The sequence below is a fragment of the Elephas maximus genome, chromosome 13, assembly GCF_024166365.1.
Source record: "Elephas maximus indicus isolate mEleMax1 chromosome 13, mEleMax1 primary haplotype, whole genome shotgun sequence".
NCBI classification, from domain to species: domain Eukaryota; kingdom Metazoa; phylum Chordata; class Mammalia; order Proboscidea; family Elephantidae; genus Elephas; species Elephas maximus.
Genome location: NC_064831.1, coordinates 2,851,066 through 2,866,215, shown reverse-complemented (window position 1 = coordinate 2,866,215; position 15,150 = coordinate 2,851,066).

Genomic DNA, 15,150 nt, shown 5'->3' with positions numbered 1-15,150 from the left:
TTCTTGTTAGGGGTTTAGTGTTGTTTGTTGTTAGGGGGTTAGTGTTTTTTGTTAGGGGTTTAGGGTTGTTTCTTGTTGGGGTTTAGTGGTTTTTGTTGTTAGGGTGTTAGTGTTGTTTGTTCTTAGGGTGTTAGTGTTTTGTGTTGTTAGGGGGTTAGTGTTGTTTGATGTTAGGGGTTTAGGGTTGTTTGTTTTTAGGGGGTTAGTGTTGTTTGTCGTTACGGGGTTACTGTTGTTTGTTGTTAGGGTGTTAGTGTTTTGTGTTGTTAGGGGGTTAGTGTTGTTTGATGTTAGGGGTTTAGGGTTGTTTGTTGTTAGGGGGATAGTGTTGTTTGTTTTTGGGGTGTGAGGGTTTTTTGTTGTTAGTGGGTTAGGGTTGTTTGTTGTTAGTGGGTTAGTGTTTTTGGATTTTAGGGGTTAGGATTGTTTGTTGTTTGGGGGTTAGTGTTTGTTGTTAGGGGGTTGGGTTTTTTGTTGTTAGGGTGTTAGTGTTCTTTGATGTTAGGGGTTTAGGGTTGTTTTTTGTTAGGGGGTTAGTGTTGTTTGTTGTTAGGAGGTTAGGGTTGTTTGTTGTTAGGGTGTTAGTGTTGTTTGTTGTTAGGGGGTTAGGGTTGTTTGTTGTTAGGGTGTTAGTGTTGTTTGTTGTTAGTGGGTTAGGGTTGTTTGTTGTTAGGGGTTTCGGGTTGTTTCTTGTTGGGGTTTAGTGGTTTTTGTTGTTAGGGTGTTAGTGTTTATTGTGGTTAGGGGGTTAGTGTTGTTGGTTGTTCGGGGGTTAGGATTGTTTGTTCTTAGGGGGTTAGGGATGTTTGTTGTTTGGGGGTTAGGGTTGTTTGTTGTTACGGGATTAGTGTTGTTTTTTGTTACGGGGTTAGGGTAGTTTCTTGTTAGGGGTTTAGTGTTGTTTGTTGTTAGGGGGTTAGTGTTTGTTGTTAGGGGTTTAGGGTTGTTTCTTGTTGGGGTTTAGTGGTTTTTGTTGTTAGGGTGTTAGTGTTGTTTGTTGTTAGGGTGTTAGTGTTTTGTGTTGTTAGGGGGTTAGTGTTGTTTGATGTTAGGGGTTTAGGGTTGTTTGATGTTATGGGGTTAGTGTTGTTTGTTGCTAGGGTGTTAGGGTTGTTTGTTGTTAGTGGGTTAGGGTTGTTTGTTGTTAGTGGGTTAGTGTTTTTGGTTTCTAGGGGTTAGTGTTGTTTGTTGTTTGGGTGTTAGTGTTTGTTGTTAGGGGGTTAGGGTTGTTTGTTGTTAGGGTGTTAGTGTTCTTTGATGTTAGGGGTTTAGGGTTGTTTGATGTTAGGGGGTTAGTGTTGTTTGTTGTTAGGGGGTTAGGGTTGTTTGTTGTTAGGGTGTTAGTGTTGTTTGTTGTTAGGGTGTTAGGGTTGGTTGTTGTTAGGGTGTTAGTGTTGTTTGTTGTTAGGGGTTTAGGGTTGTTTGTTGTTAGGGGGATAGTGTTGTTTGTTTTTGGGGTGTGAGGGTTTTTTGTTGTTAGTGGGTTAGGGTTGTTTGTTGTTAGTGGGTTAGTGTTTTTGGATTTTAGGGGTTAGGATTGTTTGTTGTTTGGGGGTTAGTGTTTGTTGTTAGGGGGTTGGGTTTTTTGTTGTTAGGGTGTTAGTGTTCTTTGATGTTAGGGGTTTAGGGTTGTTTTTTGTTAGGGGGTTAGTGTTGTTTGTTGTTAGGAGGTTAGGGTTGTTTGTTGTTAGGGTGTTAGTGTTGTTTGTTGTTAGGGGGTTAGGGTTGTTTGTTGTTAGGGTGTTAGTGTTGTTTGTTGTTAGTGGGTTAGGGTTGTTTGTTGTTTGGTTCGGGTTGTTTGTTGTTAGGGGGTTAGTGTTTTTTGTTGTTAGGGGTTTCGGGTTGTTTCTTGTTGGGGTTTAGTGGTTTTTGTTGTTAGGGTGTTAGTGTTTATTGTGGTTAGGGGGTTAGTGTTGTTGGTTGTTCGGGGGTTAGGATTGTTTGTTCTTAGGGGGTTAGGGATGTTTGTTGTTTGGGGGTTAGGGTTGTTTGTTGTTACGGGATTAGTGTTGTTTTTTGTTACGGGGTTAGGGTAGTTTCTTGTTAGGGGTTTAGTGTTGTTTGTTGTTAGGGGGTTAGTGTTTGTTGTTAGGGGTTTAGGGTTGTTTCTTGTTGGGGTTTAGTGGTTTTTGTTGTTAGGGTGTTAGTGTTGTTTGTTGTTAGGGTGTTAGTGTTTTGTGTTGTTAGGGGGTTAGTGTTGTTTGATGTTAGGGGTTTAGGGTTGTTTGATGTTATGGGGTTAGTGTTGTTTGTTGCTAGGGTGTTAGGGTTGTTTGTTGTTAGTGGGTTAGGGTTGTTTGTTGTTAGTGGGTTAGTGTTTTTGGTTTCTAGGGGTTAGTGTTGTTTGTTGTTTGGGTGTCAGTGTTTGTTGTTAGGGGGTTAGGGTTGTTTGTTGTTAGGGTGTTAGTGTTCTTTGATGTTAGGGGTTTAGGGTTGTTTGATGTTAGGGGGTTAGTGTTGTTTGTTGTTAGGGGGTTAGGGTTGTTTGTTGTTAGGGTGTTAGTGTTGTTTGTTGTTAGGGTGTTAGGGTTGTTTGTTGTTAGGGTGTTAGTGTTGTTTGTTGTTAGGGGTTTAGGGTTGTTTGTTGTTAGGGGGATAGTGTTCTTTGTTTTTGGGGTGTGAGGGTTTTTTGTTGTTAGTGGGTTAGGGTTGTTTGTTGTTAGTGGGTTAGTGTTTTTGGATTTTAGGGGTTAGGATTGTTTGTTGTTTGGGGGTTAGTGTTTGTTGTTAGGGGGTTGGGTTTTTTGTTGTTAGGGTGTTAGTGTTCTTTGATGTTAGGGGTTTAGGGTTGTTTTTTGTTAGGGGGTTAGTGTTGTTTGTTGTTAGGAGGTTAGGGTTGTTTGTTGTTAGGGTGTTAGTGTTGTTTGTTGTTAGGGGGTTAGGGTTGTTTGTTGTTAGGGTGTTAGTGTTGTTTGTTGTTAGTGGGTTAGGGTTGTTTGTTGTTTGGTTCGGGTTGTTTGTTGTTAGGGGGTTAGTGTTTTTTGTTGTTAGGGGTTTCGGGTTGTTTCTTGTTGGGGTTTAGTGGTTTTTGTTGTTAGGGTGTTAGTGTTTATTGTGGTTAGGGGGTTAGTGTTGTTGGTTGTTCGGGGGTTAGGATTGTTTGTTCTTAGGGGGTTAGGGATGTTTGTTGTTTGGGGGTTAGGGTTGTTTGTTGTTACTGGGTTAGTGTTGTTTGTTGTTACGGGGTTAGGGTAGTTTCTTGTTAGGGGTTTAGTGTTGTTTGTTGTTAGGGGGTTAGTGTTTTTTGTTAGGGGTTTAGGGTTGTTTCTTGTTGGGGTTTAGTGGTTTTTGTTGTTAGGGTGTTAGTGTTGTTTGTTGTTAGGGTGTTAGTGTTTTGTGTTGTTAGGGGGTTAGTGTTGTTTGATGTTAGGGGTTTAGGGTTGTTTGTTGTTAGCGGGTTAGGGTTGTTTGCTGTTAGTGGGTTAGGGTTGTTTGTTGTTAGTGGGTTAGTGTTTTTGGATTTTAGGGGTTAGGATTGTTTGTTGTTTGATTGTTAGTGTTTGTTGTTAGGGGGTTAGGGTGGTTTGTTGTTAGGGTGTTAGTGTTCTTTGATGTTAGGGGTTTAGGGTTGATTGTTGTTAGGGGGTTAGTGTTGTTTGTTCTTAGGGTGTTAGTGTTTATTGTTAGGGGTTCAGGGTTGTTTCTTGTTGGGGTTTAGTGGTTTTTGTTGTTAGGGTGTTAGTGTTGTTTGTTGTTAGGGTGTTAGTGTTTTGTGTTGTTAGGGGGTTAGTGTTGTTTGATGTTAGGGGTTTAGGGTTGTTTGATATTATGTGGTTAGTGTTGTTTGTTGTTAGGGTGTTAGGGTTGTTTGTTGTTAGTGGGTTAGGGTTGTTTGTTGTTAGTGGGTTAGTGTTTTTGGTTTTTAGCGGTTAGTGTTGTTTGTTGTTTGGGGGTTAGTGTTTGTTGTTAGGGGGTTAGGGTTGTTTGTTGTTAGGTGTTAGTGTTCTTTGATGTTAGGGGTTTAGGGTTGTTTGTTGTTAGGGCGTAGTGTTGTTTGTTGTTAGGGGGTTAGGAATGTTTGTTGTTAGGGTGTTAGTGTTGTTTGTTGTTAGGGGGTTAGGGTTGTTTGTTTTTAGGGTGTTAGTGTTGTTTGTTGTTAGTGGGTTAGGGTTGTTTGTTGTTTGGTTAGGATTGTTTGTTGTTAGGGGGTTAGTGTTGTTTGTTGTTAGGGGTTTAGGGTTGTTTCTTGTTGGGGTTTAGTGGTTTTTGTTGTTAGGGTGTTAGTGTTTATTGTGGTTAGGGGGTTAGTGTTGTTGGTTGTTCGGGGGTTAGGATTGGTTATTGTTAGGGGGTTAGGGTTGTTTGTTGTTAGTGGGTTAGTGTTTTTGGTTTTTAGGGGTTAGGGTTGTTTGTTGTTTGGGGGTTAGTGTTTGTTGTTAGGGGGTTAGGGTTGTTTGTTGTTCGGGTGTTAGTGTTGTTTGATGTTAGGGGTTTAGGGTTCTTTGTTGTTAGGGGGTTAGTGCTGTTTGTTGTAAGGGGGTTAGGGTTGTTTGTTGTTTGGGGGTTATGGTTGTTTGTTGTTACCGGGTTAGTGTTGTTTGTTGTTACGGGGTTAGGGTACTTTCTTGTTAGGGGTTTAGTGTTGTTTGTTGTTAGGGGGATAGTGTTTGTTATTAGGGGTTTAGGGTTTTTTCTTGTTGGGTTTTAGTGGTTTTTGTTGTTAGGGTGTTAGTGTTGTTTGTTGTGAGGGTGTTAGTGTTGTTTGTTGTTAGGATGTTAGGGTTGTTTGTTGTTAGTGGGTTAGGGTTGTTTGTTGTTAGTGGTTTAGTGTTTTTGGTTTTTAGGGGTTAGGTTTGTTTGTTGTTTGGGGGTTAGTGTTTGTTGTTGGGGGTTAGGGTTGTTTGTTCTTAGGGTGTTAGTGTTCTTTGATGTTAGGGGTTTAGGGTTGTTTGTTGTTGGGGGTTAGTGTTGTTTGTTGTTAGGGGGTTAGGGTTGTTTGTTGTTAGGGTGTTAGTGTTGTTTGTTGTTAGGGGGTTAGGATTGTTTGTTGTTAGGGTGTCAGTGTTGTTTGTTGTTAGTGGGTTAGAGTTTTTTGTTGTTTGGTTAGGGTTGTTTGTTGTTAGGGAGTGGTGTTGTTTGTTGTTAGGGGTTTGGGGTTGTTTCTTGTTGGTGTTTAGTGGTTTCTGTTGTTAGGGTGTTAGTGTTGTTTGTTGTTAGGGTATTAGTGTTTTCTGTTGTTAGGGGGTTAGTGTTGTTTGATGTTAGGGTTTTAGGGTTGTTTGTTGTTAGGGGGTTAGTGTTTTTTGTTGTTAGGGTGTTAGGGTTGTTTGTTGATTTTGGTTATTGTTGTTTGTTGTTAGTGGGTTAGTGTTTTTGGTTTTTAGGAGTTAGGGTTGTTTGTTGCTTGGGGGTTAGTGTTTGTTGTTAGGGGGTTAGTTTTGTTTGTTGATAGGGTGTTACTGTTCTTTGATGTTAGGGGTTTAGGGTTGTTTGTTCTTAGGGGGTTAGGGTTGTTTGTTGTTAGGGGGTTAGGGTTGTTTGTTGTTACGGGGTTAGTGTTGTTTGTTGTTACGGGGTTAGGTTAGTTTCTTGTTAGGGGTTTAGTGTTGTTTGTTGTTAGGGGGTTAGTGTTGTTTGTTGTTAGGGGGTTAGGGTTGTTTGTTGTTAGGGTGTTAGTGTTGTTTGTTGTTAGGGGGTTAGGGTTGTTTGTTCTTAGGGTGTTAGTGTTGTTTGTTGTTAGTGGGTTAGGGTTGTTTGTTGTTTGGTTAGGGTTGTTTGTTGTTAGGGGGTTAGTGTTGTTTGTTGTTAGGGGTTTAGGGTTGTTTCTTGTTGGGGTTTAGTGGTTTTTGTTGTTAGGGTGTTAGTGTTTATTTTGGTAAGGGGGTTAGTGTTGTTGGTTGTTCGGGGGTTAGGATTGTTTGTTGTTAGGGGGTTAGGGTTGTTTGTTGTTTGGGGGTTAGGGTTGTTTGTTGTTACGGGGTTAGTGTTGTTTGTTGTTACGGGGTTAGGGTAGTTTCTTGTTAGGGGTTTAGTGTTGTTTGTTGTTAGGGGGTTAGTGTTTATTGATAGGGGTTCAGGGTTGTTTCTTGTTGGGGTTTATTGGTTTTTGTTGTTAGGGTGTTAGTGTTGTTTGTTGTTAGGGTGTTAGTGTTTTGTGTTGTTAGGGGGTTAGTGTTGTTTGATGTTAGGGGTTTAGGGTTGTTTGGTGTTATGGGGTTAGTGTTGTTTGTTGTTAGGGTGTTAGGGGTGTTTGTTGTTAGGGGGTTAGGGTTGTTTGTTGTTAGGGTGTTAGTGTTGTTTGTTCTTAGTGGGTTAGGGTTGTTTGTTGTTTGGTTAGGGTTGTTTGTTGTTAGGGGGTTAGTGTTGTTTGTTGTTAGGGGGTTAGGGTTGCTTTTTGTTAGGGTGTTAGTGTTGTTTGTTGTTAGGGGTTTAGGGTTGTTTGTTGTTAGGGTGTTAGTGTTGTTTGTTGTCAGTGGGTTAGGTTTGTTTGTTGTTTGGTTAGGGTTGCTTGTTGTTAGGGGGTTAGTGTTGTTTGTTGTTAGGGGTTTAGGGTTGTTTCTTGTTGGGGTTTAGTGGTTTTTGTTGTTAGGGTGTTAGTGTTGTTTGTTGTTAGGGTGTTAGTGTTTTGTGTTGTTAGGGGGTTAGTGTTGTTTGATGTTAGGGGTTTAGGGTTGTTTGTTTTTAGGGGGTTAGTGTTGTTTGTCGTTACGGGGTTACTGTTGTTTGTTGTTAGGGTGTTAGTGTTTTGTGTTGTTAGGGGGTTAGTGTTGTTTGATGTTAGGGGTTTAGGGTTGTTTGTTGTTAGGGGGATAGTGTTGTTTGTTTTTGGGGTGTGAGGGTTTTTTGTTGTTAGTCTGTTAGGGTTGTTTGTTGTTAGTGGGTTAGTGTTTTTGGATTTTAGGGGTTAGGATTGTTTGTTGTTTGGGGGTTAGTGTTTGTTGTTAGGGGGTTAGGGTTTTTTGTTGTTAGGGTGTTAGTGTTCTTTGATGTTAGGGGTTTAGGGTTGTTTTTTGTTAGGGGGTTAGTGTTGTTTGTTGTTAGGAGGTTAGGGTTGTTTGTTGTTAGGGTGTTAGTGTTGTTTGTTGTTAGGGGGTTAGGGTTGTTTGTTGTTAGGGTGTTAGTGTTGTTTGTTGTTAGTGGGTTAGGGTTGTTTGTTGTTTGGTTAGGGTTGTTTGTTGTTAGGGGGTTAGTGTTTTTTGTTGTTAGGGGTTTCGGGTTGTTTCTTGTTGGGGTTTAGTGGTTTTTGTTGTTAGGGTGTTAGTGTTTATTGTGGTTAGGGGGTTAGTGTTGTTGGTTGTTCAGGGGTTAGGATTGTTTGTTCTAAGGGGGTTAGGGATGTTTGTTGTTTGGGGGTTAGGGTTGTTTGTTGTTACGGGATTAGTGTTGTTTTTTGTTACGGGGTTAGGGTAGTTTCTTGTTAGGGGTTTAGTGTTGTTTGTTGTTAGGGGGTTAGTGTTTGTTGTTAGGGGTTTAGGGTTGTTTCTTGTTGGGGTTTAGTGGTTTTTGTTGTTAGGGTGTTAGTGTTGTTTGTTGTTAGGGTGTTAGTGTTTTGTGTTGTTAGGGGGTTAGTGTTGTTTGATGTTAGGGGTTTAGGGTTGTTTGATGTTATGGGGTTAGTGTTGTTTGTTGCTAGGGTGTTAGGGTTGTTTGTTGTTAGTGGGTTAGGGTTGTTTGTTGTTAGTGGGTTAGTGTTTTTGGTTTCTAGGGGTTAGTGTTGTTTGTTGTTTGGGTGTTAGTGTTTGTTGTTAGGGGTTTAGGGTTGTTTGTTGTTAGGGTGTTAGTGTTCTTTGATGTTAGGGGTTTAGGGTTGTTTGATGTTAGGGGTTAGTGTTGTTTGTTGTTAGGGGGTTAGGGTTGTTTGTTGTTAGGGTGTTAGTGTTGTTTGTTGTTAGGGTGTTAGGGTTTTTTGTTGTTAGGGTGTTAGTGTTGTTTGTTGTTAGGGGTTTAGGGTTGTTTGTTGTTAGGGGGATAGTGTTGTTTGTTTTTGGGGTGTGAGGGTTTTTTGTTGTTAGTGGGTTAGGGTTGTTTGTTGTTAGTGGGTTAGTGTTTTTGGATTTTAGGGGTTAGGATTGTTTGTTGTTTGGGGGTTAGTGTTTGTTGTTAGGGGGTTGGGTTTTTTGTTGTTAGGGTGTTAGTGTTCTTTGATGTTAGGGGTTTAGGGTTGTTTTTTGTTAGGGGGTTAGTGTTGTTTGTTGTTAGGAGGTTAGGGTTGTTTGTTGTTAGGGTGTTAGTGTTGTTTGTTGTTAGGGGGTTAGGGTTGTTTGTTGTTAGGGTGTTAGTGTTGTTTGTTGTTAGTGGGTTAGGGTTGTTTGTTGTTTGGTTCGGGTTGTTTGTTGTTAGGGGGTTAGTGTTTTTTGTTGTTAGGGGTTTCGGGTTGTTTCTTGTTGGGGTTTAGTGGTTTTTGTTGTTAGGGTGTTAGTGTTTATTGTGGTTAGGGGGTTAGTGTTGTTGGTTGTTCGGGGGTTAGGATTGTTTGTTCTTAGGGGGTTAGGGATGTTTGTTGTTTGGGGGTTAGGGTTGTTTGTTGTTACTGGGTTAGTGTTGTTTGTTGTTACGGGGTTAGGGTAGTTTCTTGTTAGGGGTTTAGTGTTGTTTGTTGTTAGGGGGTTAGTGTTTTTTGTTAGGGGTTTAGGGTTGTTTCTTGTTGGGGTTTAGTGGTTTTTGTTGTTAGGGTGTTAGTGTTGTTTGTTGTTAGGGTGTTAGTGTTTTGTGTTGTTAGGGGGTTAGTGTTGTTTGATGTCAGGGGTTTAGGGTTGTTTGTTGTTAGCGGGTTAGGGTTGTTTGCTGTTAGTGGGTTAGGGTTGTTTGTTGTTAGTGGGTTAGTGTTTTTGGATTTTAGGGGTTAGGATTGTTTGTTGTTTGATTGTTAGTGTTTGTTGTTAGGGGGTTAGGGTGGTTTGTTGTTAGGGTGTTAGTGTTCTTTGATGTTAGGGGTTTAGGGTTGATTGTTGTTAGGGGGTTAGTGTTGTTTGTTCTTAGGGTGTTAGTGTTTATTGTTAGGGGTTCAGGGTTGTTTCTTGTTGGGGTTTAGTGGTTTTTGTTGTTAGGGTGTTAGTGTTGTTTGTTGTTAGGGTGTTAGTGTTTTGTGTTGTTAGGGGGTTAGTGTTGTTTGATGTTAGGGGTTTAGGGTTGTTTGATATTATGTGGTTAGTGTTGTTTGTTGTTAGGGTGTTAGGGTTGTTTGTTGTTAGTGGGTTAGGGTTGTTTGTTGTTAGTGGGTTAGTGTTTTTGGTTTTTAGCGGTTAGTGTTGTTTGTTGTTTGGGGGTTAGTGTTTGTTGTTAGGGGGTTAGGGTTGTTTGTTGTTAGGTGTTAGTGTTCTTTGATGTTAGGGGTTTAGGGTTGTTTGTTGTTAGGGCGTAGTGTTGTTTGTTGTTAGGGGGTTAGGAATGTTTGTTGTTAGGGTGTTAGTGTTGTTTGTTGTTAGGGGGTTAGGGTTGTTTGTTTTTAGGGTGTTAGTGTTGTTTGTTGTTAGTGGGTTAGGGTTGTTTGTTGTTTGGTTAGGATTGTTTGTTGTTAGGGGGTTAGTGTTGTTTGTTGTTAGGGGTTTAGGGTTGTTTCTTGTTGGGGTTTAGTGGTTTTTGTTGTTAGGGTGTTAGTGTTTATTGTGGTTAGGGGGTTAGTGTTGTTGGTTGTTCGGGGGTTAGGATTGGTTATTGTTAGGGGGTTAGGGTTGTTTGTTGTTAGTGGGTTAGTGTTTTTGGTTTTTAGGGGTTAGGGTTGTTTGTTGTTTGGGGGTTAGTGTTTGTTGTTAGGGGGTTAGGGTTGTTTGTTGTTCGGGTGTTAGTGTTGTTTGATGTTAGGGGTTTAGGGTTCTTTGTTGTTAGGGGGTTAGTGCTGTTTGTTGTAAGGGGGTTAGGGTTGTTTGTTGTTTGGGGGTTATGGTTGTTTGTTGTTACCGGGTTAGTGTTGTTTGTTGTTACGGGGTTAGGGTACTTTCTTGTTAGGGGTTTAGTGTTGTTTGTTGTTAGGGGGATAGTGTTTGTTATTAGGGGTTTAGGGTTTTTTCTTGTTGGGTTTTAGTGGTTTTTGTTGTTAGGGTGTTAGTGTTGTTTGTTGTGAGGGTGTTAGTGTTGTTTGTTGTTAGGATGTTAGGGTTGTTTGTTGTTAGTGGGTTAGGGTTGTTTGTTGTTAGTGGTTTAGTGTTTTTGGTTTTTAGGGGTTAGGTTTGTTTGTTGTTTGGGGGTTAGTGTTTGTTGTTGGGGGTTAGGGTTGTTTGTTCTTAGGGTGTTAGTGTTCTTTGATGTTAGGGGTTTAGGGTTGTTTGTTGTTGGGGGTTAGTGTTGTTTGTTGTTAGGGGGTTAGGGTTGTTTGTTGTTAGGGTGTTAGTGTTGTTTGTTGTTAGGGGGTTAGGATTGTTTGTTGTTAGGGTGTCAGTGTTGTTTGTTGTTAGTGGGTTAGAGTTTTTTGTTGTTTGGTTAGGGTTGTTTGTTGTTAGGGAGTGGTGTTGTTTGTTGTTAGGGGTTTGGGGTTGTTTCTTGTTGGTGTTTAGTGGTTTCTGTTGTTAGGGTGTTAGTGTTGTTTGTTGTTAGGGTATTAGTGTTTTCTGTTGTTAGGGGGTTAGTGTTGTTTGATGTTAGGGTTTTAGGGTTGTTTGTTGTTAGGGGGTTAGTGTTTTTTGTTGTTAGGGTGTTAGGGTTGTTTGTTGATTTTGGTTATTGTTGTTTGTTGTTAGTGGGTTAGTGTTTTTGGTTTTTAGGAGTTAGGGTTGTTTGTTGCTTGGGGGTTAGTGTTTGTTGTTAGGGGGTTAGTTTTGTTTGTTGATAGGGTGTTACTGTTCTTTGATGTTAGGGGTTTAGGGTTGTTTGTTCTTAGGGGGTTAGGGTTGTTTGTTGTTAGGGGGTTAGGGTTGTTTGTTGTTACGGGGTTAGTGTTGTTTGTTGTTACGGGGTTAGGTTAGTTTCTTGTTAGGGGTTTAGTGTTGTTTGTTGTTAGGGGGTTAGTGTTGTTTGTTGTTAGGGGGTTAGGGTTGTTTGTTGTTAGGGTGTTAGTGTTGTTTGTTGTTAGGGGGTTAGGGTTGTTTGTTCTTAGGGTGTTAGTGTTGTTTGTTGTTAGTGGGTTAGGGTTGTTTGTTGTTTGGTTAGGGTTGTTTGTTGTTAGGGGGTTAGTGTTGTTTGTTGTTAGGGGTTTAGGGTTGTTTCTTGTTGGGGTTTAGTGGTTTTTGTTGTTAGGGTGTTAGTGTTTATTTTGGTAAGGGGGTTAGTGTTGTTGGTTGTTCGGGGGTTAGGATTGTTTGTTGTTAGGGGGTTAGGGTTGTTTGTTGTTTGGGGGTTAGGGTTGTTTGTTGTTACGGGGTTAGTGTTGTTTGTTGTTACGGGGTTAGGGTAGTTTCTTGTTAGGGGTTTAGTGTTGTTTGTTGTTAGGGGGTTAGTGTTTATTGATAGGGGTTCAGGGTTGTTTCTTGTTGGGGTTTATTGGTTTTTGTTGTTAGGGTGTTAGTGTTGTTTGTTGTTAGGGTGTTAGTGTTTTGTGTTGTTAGGGGGTTAGTGTTGTTTGATGTTAGGGGTTTAGGGTTGTTTGGTGTTATGGGGTTAGTGTTGTTTGTTGTTAGGGTGTTAGGGGTGTTTGTTGTTAGGGGGTTAGGGTTGTTTGTTGTTAGGGTGTTAGTGTTGTTTGTTCTTAGTGGGTTAGGGTTGTTTGTTGTTTGGTTAGGGTTGTTTGTTGTTAGGGGGTTAGTGTTGTTTGTTGTTAGGGGGTTAGGGTTGCTTTTTGTTAGGGTGTTAGTGTTGTTTGTTGTTAGGGGTTTAGGGTTGTTTGTTGTTAGGGTGTTAGTGTTGTTTGTTGTCAGTGGGTTAGGTTTGTTTGTTGTTTGGTTAGGGTTGCTTGTTGTTAGGGGGTTAGTGTTGTTTGTTGTTAGGGGTTTAGGGTTGTTTCTTGTTGGGGTTTAGTGGTTTTTGTTGTTAGGGTGTTAGTGTTGTTTGTTGTTAGGGTGTTAGTGTTTTGTGTTGTTAGGGGGTTAGTGTTGTTTGATGTTAGGGGTTTAGGGTTGTTTGTTTTTAGGGGGTTAGTGTTGTTTGTCGTTACGGGGTTACTGTTGTTTGTTGTTAGGGTGTTAGTGTTTTGTGTTGTTAGGGGGTTAGTGTTGTTTGATGTTAGGGGTTTAGGGTTGTTTGTTGTTAGGGGGATAGTGTTGTTTGTTTTTGGGGTGTGAGGGTTTTTTGTTGTTAGTCTGTTAGGGTTGTTTGTTGTTAGTGGGTTAGTGTTTTTGGATTTTAGGGGTTAGGATTGTTTGTTGTTTGGGGGTTAGTGTTTGTTGTTAGGGGGTTAGGGTTTTTTGTTGTTAGGGTGTTAGTGTTCTTTGATGTTAGGGGTTTAGGGTTGTTTTTTGTTAGGGGGTTAGTGTTGTTTGTTGTTAGGAGGTTAGGGTTGTTTGTTGTTAGGGTGTTAGTGTTGTTTGTTGTTAGGGGGTTAGGGTTGTTTGTTGTTAGGGTGTTAGTGTTGTTTGTTGTTAGTGGGTTAGGGTTGTTTGTTGTTTGGTTAGGGTTGTTTGTTGTTAGGGGGTTAGTGTTTTTTGTTGTTAGGGGTTTCGGGTTGTTTCTTGTTGGGGTTTAGTGGTTTTTGTTGTTAGGGTGTTAGTGTTTATTGTGGTTAGGGGGTTAGTGTTGTTGGTTGTTCAGGGGTTAGGATTGTTTGTTCTAAGGGGGTTAGGGATGTTTGTTGTTTGGGGGTTAGGGTTGTTTGTTGTTACGGGATTAGTGTTGTTTTTTGTTACGGGGTTAGGGTAGTTTCTTGTTAGGGGTTTAGTGTTGTTTGTTGTTAGGGGGTTAGTGTTTGTTGTTAGGGGTTTAGGGTTGTTTCTTGTTGGGGTTTAGTGGTTTTTGTTGTTAGGGTGTTAGTGTTGTTTGTTGTTAGGGTGTTAGTGTTTTGTGTTGTTAGGGGGTTAGTGTTGTTTGATGTTAGGGGTTTAGGGTTGTTTGATGTTATGGGGTTAGTGTTGTTTGTTGCTAGGGTGTTAGGGTTGTTTGTTGTTAGTGGGTTAGGGTTGTTTGTTGTTAGTGGGTTAGTGTTTTTGGTTTCTAGGGGTTAGTGTTGTTTGTTGTTTGGGTGTTAGTGTTTGTTGTTAGGGGTTTAGGGTTGTTTGTTGTTAGGGTGTTAGTGTTCTTTGATGTTAGGGGTTTAGGGTTGTTTGATGTTAGGGGTTAGTGTTGTTTGTTGTTAGGGGGTTAGGGTTGTTTGTTGTTAGGGTGTTAGTGTTGTTTGTTGTTAGGGTGTTAGGGTTTTTTGTTGTTAGGGTGTTAGTGTTGTTTGTTGTTAGGGGTTTAGGGTTGTTTGTTGTTAGGGGTTTAAGGTTCTTTCTTGTTGGGGTTTAGTGGTTTTTGTTGTTCGGGTGTTAGTGTTTATTGTGGTTAGGGGGTTAGTGTTGTTGGTTGTTCGGGGGTTAGGATTGTTTGTTTTTAGGGGGTTAGGGTTGTTTGTTGTTTGGGTGTTAGGGTTGTTTGTTGTTACTGGGTTAGTGTTGTTTGTTGTTACGGGGTTAGGGTAGTTTCTTGTTAGGGGTTTAGTGTTGTTTGTTGTTAGGGGGTTAGTGTTTTTTGTTAGGGGTTTAGGGTTGTTTCTTGTTGGGGTTTAGTGGTTTTTGTTGTTAGGGTGTTAGTGTTGTTTGTTCTTAGGGTGTTAGTGTTTTGTGTTGTTAGTGGGTTAGTGTTGTTTGATGTTAGGGGTTTAGGGTTGTTTGATGTTATGAGGTTAGTGTAGTTTCTTGTTAGGGTGTTAGGGTTGTTTGTTGTTAGTGGCTTAGGGTTGTTTGTTGTTCGTGGGTTAGGGTTGTTTTTTGTTAGGGTGTTAGTGTTGTTTGTTGTTAGTGGGTTAGAGTTTTCTGCTGTTTGGTTAGGGTTGTTTGTTGTTAGGGAGTGGTGTTGTTTGTTGTTAGGGGTTTAGGGTTGTTTCTTGTTGGGGTTTAGTGGTTTTTGTTGTTAGGGTGTTAGTGTTGTTTGTTGTTAGGGTGTTAGTGTCTTGTGTTGTTAGTGGGTTAGTGTTGTTAGATGTTAGGGTGTTAGTGTTGTTTGTTGTTAGGGGGTTAGTGTTGTTTGTTGTTAGGGGGTTAGGGTTGTTTGTTGTTAGGGTGTTAGTGTTGTTTGTTGTTAGGGGTTAGGGTTGTTTGTTCTTAGGGTGTTAGTGTTGTTTGTTGTTAGTGGGTTAGGGTTGTTTGTTGTTTGGTTAGGGTTGTTTGTTGTTAGGGGGTTAGTGTTGTTTGTTGTTAGGGGTTTAGGGTTGTTTCTTGTTGGGGTTTAGTGGTTTTTGTTGTTAGGGTGTTAGTGTTTATTTTGGTTAGGGGGTTAGTGTTGTTGGTTGTTCGGGGGTTAGGATTGTTTGTTGTTAGGGGGTTAGGGTTGTTTGTTGTTTGGTGGTTAGGGTTGTTTGTTGTTACGGGCTTAGTGTTGTTTGTTGTTACGGGGTTAGGGTAGTTTCTTGTTAGGGGTTTAGTGTTGTTTGTTGTTAGGGGGTTAGTGTTTATTGATAGGGGTTCAGGGTTGTTTCTTGTTGGGGTTTATTGGTTTTTGTTGTTAGGGTGTTAGTGTTGTTTGTTGTTAGGGTGTTAGTGTTTTGTGTTGTTAGGGGGTTAGTGTTGTTTGATGTTAGGGGTTTAGGGTTGTTTGGTGTTATGGGGTTAGTGTTGTTTGTTGTTAGGGTGTTAGGGTTGTTTGTTGTTAGGGGGTTAGGGTTGTTTTTTGTTAGGGTGTTAGTGTTGTTTGTTGTTAGTGGGTTAGGGTTGTTTGTTGTTTGGTTAGGGTTGTTTGTTGTTAGGGGGTTAGTGTTGTTTGTTGTTAGGGGGTTAGGGTTGCTTTTTGTTAGGGTGTTAGTGTTGTTTGTTGTTAGGGGTTTAGGGCTGTTTGTTGTTAGGGTGTTAGTGTTGTTTGTTGTCAGTGGGTTAGGTTTGTTTGTTGTTTGGTTAGGGTTGCTTGTTGTTAGGGGGTTAGTGTTGTTTGTTGTTAGGGGTTTAGGGTTGTTTCTTGTTGGAGTTTAGTGGTTTTTGTTGTTCGGGTGTTAGTGTTTATTGTGGTTAGGGGGTTAGTGTTGTTGGTTGTTCGGGGGTTAGGATTGTTTGTTGTTAGGGGGTTAGGGTTGTTTGTTGTTAGGGTGTTAGTGTTCTTTGATGTTAGGGGTTTAGAGTTGTTTGATGTTAGGGGGTTAGTGTTGTTTGTTGTTAGGGGGTTAGGGTTGTTTGTTGTTAGGGTGTTAGTGTTGTTTGTTGTTAGGGTGTTAGGGTTGTT